Genomic DNA, 13,652 nt, shown 5'->3' with positions numbered 1-13,652 from the left:
CCAGCTGATTCTGTCTTAATTACGTAACTTCATCTGATTGTTTCATGCAGTCTTAAAATAATGTGTATTTTCTCTACCAAGGCCAGACGTCGAAAACTAGACAATGGCTGAAAGTTTAATTCTGAAATAATATGTATTGCATTGTAATTTTTTTAGTTTATCTAGCACGTCAGTATGATAAATCATAATATATTCACTTTTATTGGGATACTTATTAAAATAAAAAATTAGCTATTTAAGATGTGTAAATTAGATTAGATTAGAATAATTCGTCCTTTTTTCTCTTTAGATGTTAGAAGAAATAACTTTCAGTGATGTTAAAATATTCACTGTTAAGTTGTCCAGTTTTTCAACAGTACGACTTTGTCGGTTAAGGAAAACTAAGTAAAACAATAATATATAATGTTGCTTGAAATAAATGCCCTACTGATATTCGTTCTCGTCTCTTGAGCTACATTTATTTTTGAGGTTAGATATCGCTTATATTCAAAACATTTCTATGTAAATAAATAAGTAGATAGCACGAAATTTAAAACATGTTCGTGTCATATCTCGTGTTTGTTATTCCTTGTTAAAGTTGTCATCGTAAAAGTTTATAAACATTTTTCGTCTTCAAAGAAACATCTAAAGCACAGTCTATCGTGTGACCGTGTTGGCAAGAAGGCTTAATAGAGAAGTGACTATTGTATAAACTTTACTGTTTCGAAAAAGTACTGAAACAGTCACACACGTATACATACAAACACAAAACAAAACGTTAAAAACCAAGCATTCATACTGGTCCGTTTATTTTATGTAAATATCTTATTTGACTGAAAATTTTACAATTACATATACCATTTTCACTCGCTTAGAGCCGAATATGGCCTAGTGTGTAGCGTGACTGAATTTCATATTCGGGTTCACATAGTTTGCATACCGTTGCCATAACACTCGTGCCCTTGGTAACCCTATTGTTGGCTAAAGTCTTCCCCTTATTCTATCATTTCAAGATTAAGGGCAACTACCAGCCCTTGTGTAGCTTTTTTACGAAAATTTTAAATCAGTCAAAAAACATGTTTAACTCGGAAAAACTAGAATGATAATTTTCGATCCAGTAATTTAATCCGTTTTAACTTGTAGAAATTCTTTGTAACTAATTTTTTTTAAAAAAAAAAGGTGGGGAGCCTAGGGTTCTCCGGTTGTTATACGTTTTGTGTTGTTGTTTTACTAGCTATCAAATTACTACAAACTACCTAAAATTACTGATTACGTACATTCAATAATTTATTTTAACACATTTTTATAACTTATTTATGTAACAAAATACTTGTGGATCCATGATATCGTTCATTACAACGTAACTCGTTTATTTTTTTATAATTACAGTACATATTATCTACAACATGCAATTAAACATTTCAATGGTGATAATTTTATTCTGTTAAATGTGCACTAAAAATAACCAATACTCTAACGCACGCGATAGTTTTATAAAATTGTGCACCAGTAACTCGTAGAATCTACGTGTACAATAGACTAATTACATAATCTAGTACTTCTGTTTAGCGTCTGAAATGACTGAAAGTCCGTAAAGTATTGATTAAAAGTTTTCATACGGTGCTTTTTTAAAAGTCCACAAATGGCCCAGATATGCATGAGACATCCGTCGTTCCATCGTATTCTTAGGCCTGACATAAAGTGTTTAGGGTGTTTGACTCGTAAACTAAGGGTTGAGGATTCGAAACGTTGCCCATCAGACATGCTCGCCCTTTCAGTCTTGCGAGCAGTATGATGTTACGTTCAATCCTATTATTTGTTAGTGTAGCTGAATAGTTGACGATGAGTGGTGATAACTAATCTTTCACCACTAAATTAGAGACGGCTAGTGCATATAGTTCTCTTGCAGCTCTGCGCGAAATTGAAAACAAACCAAGCTATATTATTCTTGGGGTTCTGTCAGTATGTTATTCCTAAGCATCTACCAGTAACGTACTCTTAAGACCCGATTTTATGTTACTTGGCAGTTTTCTTGAACATGCGTGTCAAAAATACTTGTGTCAGAAGAAGTACATTTAGAAGAAGGCTTAAAGACCGATATATATATGTATGTATGTATACACTTTTCTAACATTTTACTAAGCTTGAGTACCTGTGCATTTTATTTGACTTTGCAACAAAATATTTACTTACTCAACACCAACTTTACTTTAGACGCTATGGATATATTCGAGCCAAACCTATACCCAACAGACTACTATGTAATATTACAGTCAAACATAGTCTAAAAGTTATTTGTCAAGATAATGTCGCATCCAGGGCAGCTTTCGCAGAACTGGATTTGTTCTCTTTGTTACTCTATTTTTCAAATGCCGTTTGTGTTCTGTTGGCTTACAAAAATATCTGAAAAAGTTCGGCATTCATGTGGAAAAGTATTACAAAAGAAACCTTGCGATGATACGAGAAACCCTAACGTCAACTGATCTACATTATTTGTTGAAAATAAGAAAGAAAGAGAGAGAGAAATTAAAAACTGCAAGCGAGTAACAGAATAACCGAGACAGCCCATTAAATCAATATACGAGAAAAGAAAAGAAAAAAGTAAAAACAACAGAGATGAAAGTGTTCTTGGTTCGCATGAGACATCAGCACTTTGTTTGCTTAGTAGTTTGAATGATGTGCTTTCGTGTTTCTCTGACCAACTGAAAGCAAACATATCTTATGTTAGTGTCCTGAACGTGTAGTATGAATTTGTGATGTTGGGTGAAACTTGTAATTCTTCAATCTAACGTAAAAAATTAAAAAAAAATCGTTTATTAAATAAAGTGTTACTTTAGATAATATGGCAGGAACTAGATGTTTTTTTTTTGTTCAAAATATATTTCGTAAAGAAAAATATCACATTCAAACTGATCTTGGTGAATAAAATTGATCACAACTTTTACTACCGGTGATGAACATCTGAAAATGAATGTTGATTTCTATTTTACGAGGTTGAATACTGATTTATCTTTAACTCACTAGGGTCACTATGACAACTGTTAGTGAACTCTAAGTTAGTCCACACGACATTGTCTCATCTGACTTTGATTTACGATGTTTCAGAGAACGCCTTTGTGCATCATAAACTCAATATTTGGTCTAGTTGGTTCAGAAAACAGGCACGGTTGACATTTAATATCTACTTTGAACATTTTATCGACACCCTTAGTGTTTCAAAATAACTTATGTGATCACAGAGTATAAAGAAGGACATTGTTAAATCCTATTCTGAGTGTACAACCAAGTATATGGTAAAACGAGTCTGATAGTCTGAGAGTCGCGGGATCGAATCCCGGTATTGAATATACTCACTCTTCAACTGCAGGGACATTATGAAGTTACGGTTAGCTCCACTATTCATTAGTAACAAATAACCCAAGAGTTGGTGATGATCGTCAGTTCAAAACTAGGGACGTGGGGTTTACCATGAAACAGACACAATTCAGAACATGTGTGTGGTGCTTGTGTTTCCAATGAGACAAGAAAATATAAGTATTCAAATGTTCTGTTTACAAGCAACAAGTGAAATGTTTTTATTTCGCCGTCTGTTATAAAAGTAGGGAGTTATACTTTTTCCATACTGTTTCTATACAGATGAAGTAATTGATTGACATACGTACTTTCCATCTCGTTGTTTATTTATAATATTGCTCTAATGTTGTACACTGTTTAACATCTATCACTGTTATTAACAAAACATAATGAACCTCCGTTCTGCGAAAAAGACAAACATTTGTTGAGTACGCATTTTGTAACAGATTCTATTGTATAACAATTATAAAGAAAACGCATATTCATTTATAGACCTGCATTATATACACGTATACACAAATTACAAGTATATACATTCATTTCTAAGTCATTAATACCAGGCGCATGCATATAACACGTTCAAGTAAATTATTGTAATAAATATTTTAAGTTCTTCATAAATTGTACAGTTTTCACTAGTACATAGGGCCTGGCGTGGCCAAGCGCGTAAGGCGTGCGACTCGTAATCCGAGGGTCGCGGGTTCGCGCCCGAGTCGCGCTAAACATGCTTGCCCTCCCAGCCGTGGGGGCGTATAATGTGACGGTCAATCCCACTATTCGTTGGTAAAAGAGTAGCCCAAGAGTTGGCGGTGGGTGGTGATGACTAGCTCTCTAGTCTTACACTGCAAAATTAGGGACGGCTAGCACAGATAGCCCTCGAGTAGCTTTGTGCAAAATTAAAAAAAAAAAACAAACACAAGTACATAGACGTACTCCTAATGATAAGAAAGCATATGGGTTTCTGTGGATATCGTATCGTTTGTGTTCAGAGACAAAAAGAAATCAACTATTACACGACAACGAGCATCGCATTACAATTTTCTTCAAACACGTCAAACCATTGGGAATTTTAGACAATTACAAAGAAGGAAAACTCATCCAGTAAATGGAAGTGACGGTCACTACATTCGTATTTTTCAAACCGGCCAACAAACACGGTATTTCTGAGAGACTAGGAAGTACAAACATGAAAGTCAAATATTTGTCTAGGCACAACCTTGTTCGTCAAGAAACTAGTTTTGCTTTTAGTCGTCTCGTTTCTCTTTGAAGTCCAAAACCCCGAAGAGCTAGCTATAGTACATCCACTAATTGTGTTGGCCAAATGTGAGAGGTGTATTGGGTTTCTTGGAGTCAGTTGTATTTGCAGAAGTTGAAGCTCACGGCTTTTCTGCTGAGGTATATATATATATAATGACTGCAAAAAAAAAAACACCGCTATATATACTTGTAAATAACCTCCGTTGAATTTTGATGTTAGCACTGAAAGAAGCCCTTTTTGTGACTTGTGAAAAGAAGATGTAGAAAAAACCAAACATATTATGGAAATTACGAGGATAAGGTCAAATGTGGTTAGCAGTAATGCTTCGACCACCCAAGTTGACAGAGGGAAGCATAGCGGATGAAAATAAGGACATCAATGAAGAACATGCTTGTTGGCAGTTGCTCATATATATGTTCTAGGACATAAATAAAGTGCTTAATGTGTTAGAGATTCTTAACTCCCACAATATAGTAAACGAGTTCTTGTCACCTTCTCTGATAATTTAATAAATCTACGATAGACTGTTTGAAAGATCATAAGTGTCGAAATAATCGGATAAATAAGTAGTATTTTTATTATAATTACCGTGACACTACAGTTCATCACCTCCGGAAGTAATTAACATACAGTTTCAGTTTGTTCAATAGTCGACCAATCGGAGGGTCCAGGGCTCATGACGTAATGCCGCTGAACCGACTTCACACTTTCAACGGTGAGGGCAATATAAAAGTGACAAGCAATACTTTTTTCATTTCTATGCTCTGTGGAGTATAGTTTAAAATTAGAGCAACTGGGTATGCGTAAATTTTAGATTTAGCACCTCTTGCTTGAACTTTTAGCTCACAGGCGCATAAAGTGCCGTTTAGATTTAAAATTCCATTTCGAACGCCTGTATGACGTATTGCAAGAATGAATACCAACATTACGACAATTTACCAATATTGTAAAATTATTCTAAAATTATTATGTGCGCGTTTCTGTGCAACGCAGCGTAATATGAACCTGTGAGTGTCATAAATATTTCAACGTTATCATTAACGCTGATAAGAATAAACCGAACTGTCACGAAAATGTTTAAGATAAGTGATACAAACCTGTTTAATGTGTGGAAAAAGAACAGACAACAAGTGCCCAGGTATCAAGAAATGACAACTAATATAACGACAATAAATACAATATTTTATTTACAGTCGACGTTTTGGAATACGCCTATTTTTAATAATTTCCAACGTCACACAGAAAATACTGTTTGTTGAAATAATCTTAAACGTATTACGTAAAGAATGGCCCAGCGTTTCACCACTTAAGGGTTTTATTCGCTAAGTATATTATTTAACAATATGAAAAGTGATTACCTATATAATAATTCGAACATGTATTAATTTACAGAAATAAACAAAAGTATATTTATAATTACAATATTATAGGAAGTACGAAAGTAAAATATTATGATAATATTTGAGAAACTGAAGTAAATCTTTATTATGAACACAAAATTATATGATATCAACATAAAATCGTTATAATTAAAACAATGTATGAAGCACAGATATAAGCCATTATAACATAACAATATATAAAACACTGAAAGAAACCATTATAAATACAACAGTATATGAGCTGTAGTGTAACTAACTATTACAATATATAAGGTATGCCATAAAATCAGTACAGTTAGAACGTATGTAAATAAAACATAATAACAATGATATATAAAATACAGAAATGAGCTTTTATTACAATAACAGTATATGAGATACAAAATAAAATTATTATAACAATTATATTTTATTACGAAGTATAAAAAGAAGCCATTGTAGCAAAAACAGATGAAAATAACACGAAAAGTATAGAATTAGAATATAATTATTAACTGTACTGATTTTAATTAATTATTCGGGATGTGTAACATCTGAAGAAACAATCGAATAGTGTAAACTTCCGCTTAAATCAAAGCAGGCCCAGCATGGTCATGTGGTTAAGGTGTTCGACTCGTAAGCTGAGGGTCGCGGATTCGAATCCTCGTCGCACTAAACATGCTCACTCCTTCAGCCGTAGGGGCATCATAATGTTTCGGTCAATCCCAGTATTCGTTGGTAAAAGAGTAGCCCAAGAGTTGGCAATAGGTAATGATGACTAGCCGCCTTCCCTCTAGGCTTACAGTGATAAATCAGGGACGACTAGCGCAGATATCCCTCGTGTGGCTTTGCGCGGAATTCAAAAACAAGCAATTAAATGAAAGTATATATTCAAACTCAAATCAAAAATCAATCTGGTAATAATTACAAATATCTAAACATGTTCTTCTTAAGCTTTTTCTTATAAAGATAATAATACATTATTTCATCAGTTTTGTAAACTTCATTTTCTGTTATTACGATTTCACTAGTTTACGAGATTTTAGTTATTTCTAAATCAATATAATAACCCAGCAGTGCAGGATAGTGTTTATAACAAAAACTCGCCCTCCAGTGGCACAGCGGTATTCTGCAAACTTACTATATCAGAAAACGGGTTTCGATACCCGTGATGGACAGAGCACAGATAGTCCATTATGTATATTTGTGGTTAACTACAAACAAATAAATAAAAGTAACATTGATGTTAAAGAAGATGTGATCTAAAGAAATCTTTTGTTTGTTTCTTGTTAAACACAAATCTACACAATGAGCTATCTCTGCTGTGTTCACTACGGGTATCGAACGATGATATTAGCGTTGTAAGCCCACAGACTTACGGGAGAGGCCAAAGAAATACATTTTTAAACTTATTACAGTATTGAAAGTACATTGTACACTCGTTAAGTCATTGGTGTATTTTTAGAGATTTTTATTAAAATTTTTATAGAAAATTATTCGAATAACTTTAGTGTGGTATACTAAAGCGGAAGAATTGTGTTTTAGTAATTGCGCCTTTCAATGCTGTATCAGTTTTCTAACATTTTCGTAGCAATTTTATTCTAGGGGGATTCCCAGATACGAATAGCTTTACCTGAAAAGGCGGGAAGACAAAAAAAATCCTAAAAATATTATTATTAAACTGCTGGTTGCAATAGTTAAAATAGTAAGTTCGCCAAGTGTTTTTGATATTATACACTTCGCGTATCCTTTCAAGTAAAACTGGGATATTCAGCTATTTACAAACTAAAGAATATGCATATCTGCTAAACCAGCGCTTCTCAGTCGGTGGAGCGTGAGAACAGTCATGGGCCGCCGCGAGCCGGAACAAGCGTGACTGCTCTCAAGTAAGAGTCATCGACTGCATACGTGGCCCGCCGCAGTCTGGAACAAGTGTAACTGAACCTGAAATAAAGAGCCATCAACGTTGGCCTTTGCTATTGGGATAATTAATCAAGTTTATTTCGAAGTACAAAAGGTTGAGAAACATTGTTTAAAACTATCTCTTAACGCATGTTAACACATGCCACCACTAAAGTTTATGCTTCTAATAAAACTTGACTTCTGTCGTGAGATGTGCATTACACCTTACATTTGGAACTGCATCTAATCAACCTAAATTAGAAAATTCGACTAATAGAATCCTTTTGATATTTTCTTTAACTGTTATTAAAACTTTCGGAAAACTCCCACAATGCTTTCTTTCATTTCACTCTTGTCTCAAACTAAGATATAACCAATGGGTGTGTGACTGTTACAGTCTCTCCTGAAGATATCAACATTTTTATGTGACTCGTATATTATTAAATTCACTGTATCCAAGAAAGTCATGGTTCCGCAAATAATTTGATACGTAAATAGTTTATAAAAGAGAGTTTGGAGAGTAGACGGAAAATGGAATCCCCATCGGCTATTATAAGTTTTGAGGTATGCTGCCAGAGACGGAATCAGTGTTTTAAATTACGTTTTCACATCCATCGTCTTTGTAGAAACAGATTATAACTAATTCATTACGAGTCGTAAAAGATAATATTCAAAGTATACAGCCAGATAACGAGCAATACGTTGGCAAATATCAATCCAATGAAAAGAATGATAGCAAAATACAAAGGCATTAATGCAAACTGATTCTTTGCTCATTTGTTTTTAATTTCGCGAAAAGCTACAGGAGGGTTATCTGCGCTAGCCGTTCCTAATTGAACACTGAAAACTAGAGGGAAGGGAGCTAGTCATCACTCCCCTGCCGCCAACTCTTAGGCTACTTTTTTTTTTACCAACGAATGGTGTTTGTTCTGTTGTTAGAAGCAACGTTATCTTTTTCACGTTCGAAAACGGCGCAAAACCTTATAAACAACAAATAATTTTGTCTCCTACTGCACTGCAATGCTACAACTATAGCAAAACAAACCATGTGATATTGCATAATATCTATTATTAGATATTACTAAATCTATTATTACGTTTATAAAAAACTCATTTTAAAATCAATTCCTGAGAACAGAAACTGATGTATCGTACCAAAGCTCATTCTTGTTTACAATGGCAATTCTCGTTCTTCTACTAATAACGTTTTATTAGAACTTCATATTAATATTAAAATGAGTAGAAAATGATAACAAATTACTTGACGGAGAAATATATGCAAAGAACGTCTTTGTATTTCGCGCCAGACAATCCTGTATTCTGAAACTGTGCTTATCCTTATGACATTAGGTGGAGTAGCTTCAAGAAATATTTTTATATTAATGATATTTTTACATTATATTATACTGAAACTAACAGAGATTTATTTTCTCTACCTTTTTAACTCTTTTATAATTTAGTTAACCTATTCCTCGTCATCATTATTCTTTCACAGATTAGGCCTAGAGTTAGAAACTTACTGAGTTTCTTTTGTTAGATTTGCCAGCTGAATCTCTATAGTTCATTTTATGTGTACGTTAGTCCGTCTTTCGTGTTTTAAATACTTACATTTTTATTTTTGTGAAGATTTCGGTAAAGTCATTCTGAAACATTTTAACCCCAATCTCTCGACTGTATTGTTATAAACTAGACGTAATGAGATACGAAATAACACCTGTTTCTCTTTTTTTGATATTAAATAAACGTTCTCTAATGCAATCGCTGCTGTCTCATACTTTGATAAAAAAATAGCATTAAATAATAAACACGGACGAATTTCTTACATTTATCTGTTACGTATCCATATTTTACGATTATTTTAGTATTTAAGCCCCAAAGACTTGCAAAATTAGTACAGTACTAGAAATTTAACGTAATACTGTTATAATAATAATAAAAATGAAATCATTTGGTTATTTTTAGTTATTTGGAGCAATTTTACAAATTATCTTTACCCATAAAACCCATAATAATGTGAAATGTTTATCCGATGCCGTCAGTATTTTTGTAATTGGTATTATTCGTGCTTTGTTGTTCACAGTGTTATATTTTACCACACATTTTTTTTACATTTATATCGTAGTTGTATATATATATATATATGAATAAATATAATTATTTTGTTATTATATTAGTCACTCCCTCATCAAACAAATGTTTCAAAGACCTAATGGAAAATGACTACATAATATTAAACCAATCTCTTACATTACTGCGTGGATTTCCTCAATAAGTTGTTACAACGAATCTCGAAAACTTTACATATCATGGGTAAACAACTGACTAAATTTAAAAGGGAAATCAAAATATTTCTAAGTACGAATGTTTTTTCAACAAATGAACGTACTTGAAAATTATTCTTTACAAAAATGTTTTGTAATTATTCAATCGTCCCCAGTGGCTCAGTGGTATGTCTGCGGACTTACAATGCTAAAAAAGCGGCTTTCGATACCCGCGGTGGGCAGAGGACGGATAGCCCATTGTGTATCTTTGTGCGTCATTCGAAATAACAATTATTCAATCTAGCTAATGCATTTCTTTTGTCACCGCCCAGTGCGTTTTTTTTTCTTTTTAAATAAAATAATTGTTTTCAATTTCTTTTGTTGGTACTAGAATGACGTAACTTTGAAAAATGTTACATATGAGTACATTCATTCTGATGTAAAAGTTGAAATTTATAATTTTAAATGTCTCATTGATTTTAACTAGTTTAGGAATAATTTTGCCGTGTAGGTGTGACGAAACGTCAATATACTTTTAACACGTGTCCATCTGTATCGTGTTACAATCAAATAATTATATCACTGGTTGATGCAACCATAATGGAATTCTTAAATTTCGTCGTATTAGGAGTTAGGACATGATGTATTTTATGGGTAAAATAAACTATTTTTATTAACGAAAATATCGTAGTATTCAACTTGAAAATCATATTCTATTTACTTTTGAGGTGTTTCTTTGACACTCCTTCAAACCAAACACTAAAGTCACTTATTAACTGTAAAAGAAGAAGGAGTGATATATAAGGAACGGTGTCTTTAATTGTCATTTACGCACAACAAAATAGATGAATAGGTTCATTACTTTTTGTGAACTTCCCGCCTTGATCTAATAAAAGGAAATGGTTCTATATGTTGTATACACTAACAACAGGCTTAACAACGGTTTGCTGGGGAAGGCACAGCAGACCAATTTTGTCGAGCAAACATGAAACGAGTCAGCTGATGGCATAAACTGATGAAAGGTTGTGTGGTGTTTGCCCACATTGATGAATCTGTTAGCGTGAGCGGCCCCCAGGTCCTGGAAGTCAACATGGCTGACTTTGTAAAGTAACATCTGATAATTGTCTCTTTACTCGCTAACCTGTAAATGGTTCAATCTTTCAGATACAGAACCGTTGTTTTATAATCTAATCGATTTATAGACGTTACCACAAAAAGGTTGATTGTAAAGCCGGGAAATATCATATAACTGACGACACTATGCCTTATCAAAGCAACGCGTTGATAAAATGATTCAGAGTTCTTTCTGCGACATTTTGTAAAGTAAATATAATAGTTCTTACGCTTTCGGTTTAAAAAAAAAAATTCAAAAAGTAAAAACAAATGCTGTAACTTTAGTGAAAATGAAAAAAAAATCAAACGCTTTGAAAATTCTAAACGTTGTTAAACCACTTAAATCATAATGGTAGAAAGATAAACGGTTGTTCTAACATTTTAAATGCATTAACTGTTTCTGTTACTTCACAGCTAGAAAATCTGCTTAGCTGTTGGCTATAAATTGCATCTTTTTTTTTTTTAATACGTAAGTTAGTCCTTTCTTTACAAAATATGTCCAGTATTCTCTCAGTTTTAATATATAATTAAATCAACTTGAATTAGTGTCAGTGCTTGCTTGTTGTAGAAAGAGAAGCCAATAAACATAACATAGATATATTATTATACATAATAATAAGAGTAATTCAGAGAAGTTCTAGCACCCCGTAATGAGGCTTAGTGATTAGGACGCTCGACTTGAGATCTGAAAGTCTCGGGTTCGAATTCCCGTCATACTAAACATGTTAGCCATTTCAGCCATGGGCGAGTTATTCTGTGACGGTTAATCCAACTATTCGTTGGTGAAAACGTACCCCCAAAGTTGGCGTTGTGTGGTGATGACTAGCTGCCTTCCCTCTAGTCTTACACTACTAAGTTAGGGACAGCTAGCTCAGATAGCCCTTGGGTAACATTGCGCGAAATTCAAAAACAAACAAATAAATATCCTTTATGATTACAATTTACACACAATGATTGATTTATTGAATGCATTCGTTCTTATTTCTGTTTAAACAGATATCTGTTTATAATGAGATTATTCCTGTTGTGGATTGTGATAACTTGGACCTTACAGAAAATGTTTTGTAGGCTTTATTTTTTAACAAAAGGAAGAAAACGTGCTATTCTAAAGTTTGCTCGTTGTAACCGATGACTTATTCGTGAAATAAGCAAAAGTAAGATGGTGTTTTAACATTATTTTTTATTTTCATTTATTTTTTTTACAAAATGAAAATACAACAACTGCTATCGAGTGGGTCTGGTGTAGTAGCCTAGCAGTAAGCAGCTAGAGGATCCTAGGTTCGAAACTTGATACAGCTGAATAATTCCTCACTTTAAACTCACGACGCGTTATAAGAGTTACTGTCAATCTCATCGCTCATTAAAAGAATCAAACAATCCCTTGTTACAACAGAGTGCTTGTGACTGACTGCCTTTTATCTTATAAGTAGTTTAAAATTAAGAATAACAGTGCCTGAACCCTAAATATCTTTGACCTAGCCGTTTACCAAATGTAACTTTTAAATATACAATCATTTAGAAAAAAAAAAAGTGTCTGTACAAACAAAATAAACCATATTGCCAGTACTAGTACATAATTATATTTTATCATAATGTTTCACTTCAGCCGCATGTTTTACAAATTTTTCTAGTTCATGGATATCAATATTTAATTAAATTGTTTATTGTTTGCCGACAAGAAAAAAAAAATAGATATCTTCAACTACAGCTATTGAAACTCGGTTTCTAGCGTTGCAAGTCCGCAGACATACCACTGTTCATTAATTAGGTACAAAACGTGGAGTTTCTTAGTGATATTACATTGAAGATATTAACACTTTCATGAAAGTAAATTACATACACTTCATGGATTGTGTATATTAATATCCAACTTGTTACATAACACCTAAGAGACATTTTAGCATTTCTCATACTCTTAACTTTTAAATGAACGTTGTTAATGCACTGTAGCGTGAAAACATTCCCACGGACGTCCATGATGCTTATGATACTTGGTAAATGACATAAAGGTTTAGGATATTTTTTGAAACATCTCCAGGGACTTAATACTTAGGATACTTGATAGAATGACATAAAGGTTTAGGACACTTTTTGAAACATTTTTAGGAACGTATATGATACTTAGGATACTTGGTAGAATGACATAAAGATTTAGGACACTTTTCATTTAGTGTAAACACTGTACGTTAAAATTGAGATGAAGTCATCTTCAAGACAATTTTAGTAATTCGTGCAACAACTACAGGATTTCAAAAATATTTCAAGAATAGTATTTAACTTTAGGTTGAACATCTGGGAAAAAATCCCAGTCAGGAGCGTGTACCTAACAAGTAGAAGAACTGATACAATGACTACATACAGTTGTTTTAGTTTCTCTTATCATATAATGTAACTCTATACGAATTATCGTACAAGATAATGTAC

This window comes from Tachypleus tridentatus, chromosome 9 (genome assembly GCF_004210375.1).
Source record: "Tachypleus tridentatus isolate NWPU-2018 chromosome 9, ASM421037v1, whole genome shotgun sequence".
NCBI lineage: Eukaryota > Metazoa > Arthropoda > Merostomata > Xiphosura > Limulidae > Tachypleus > Tachypleus tridentatus.
This window is presented reverse-complemented; position numbering follows the sequence as displayed.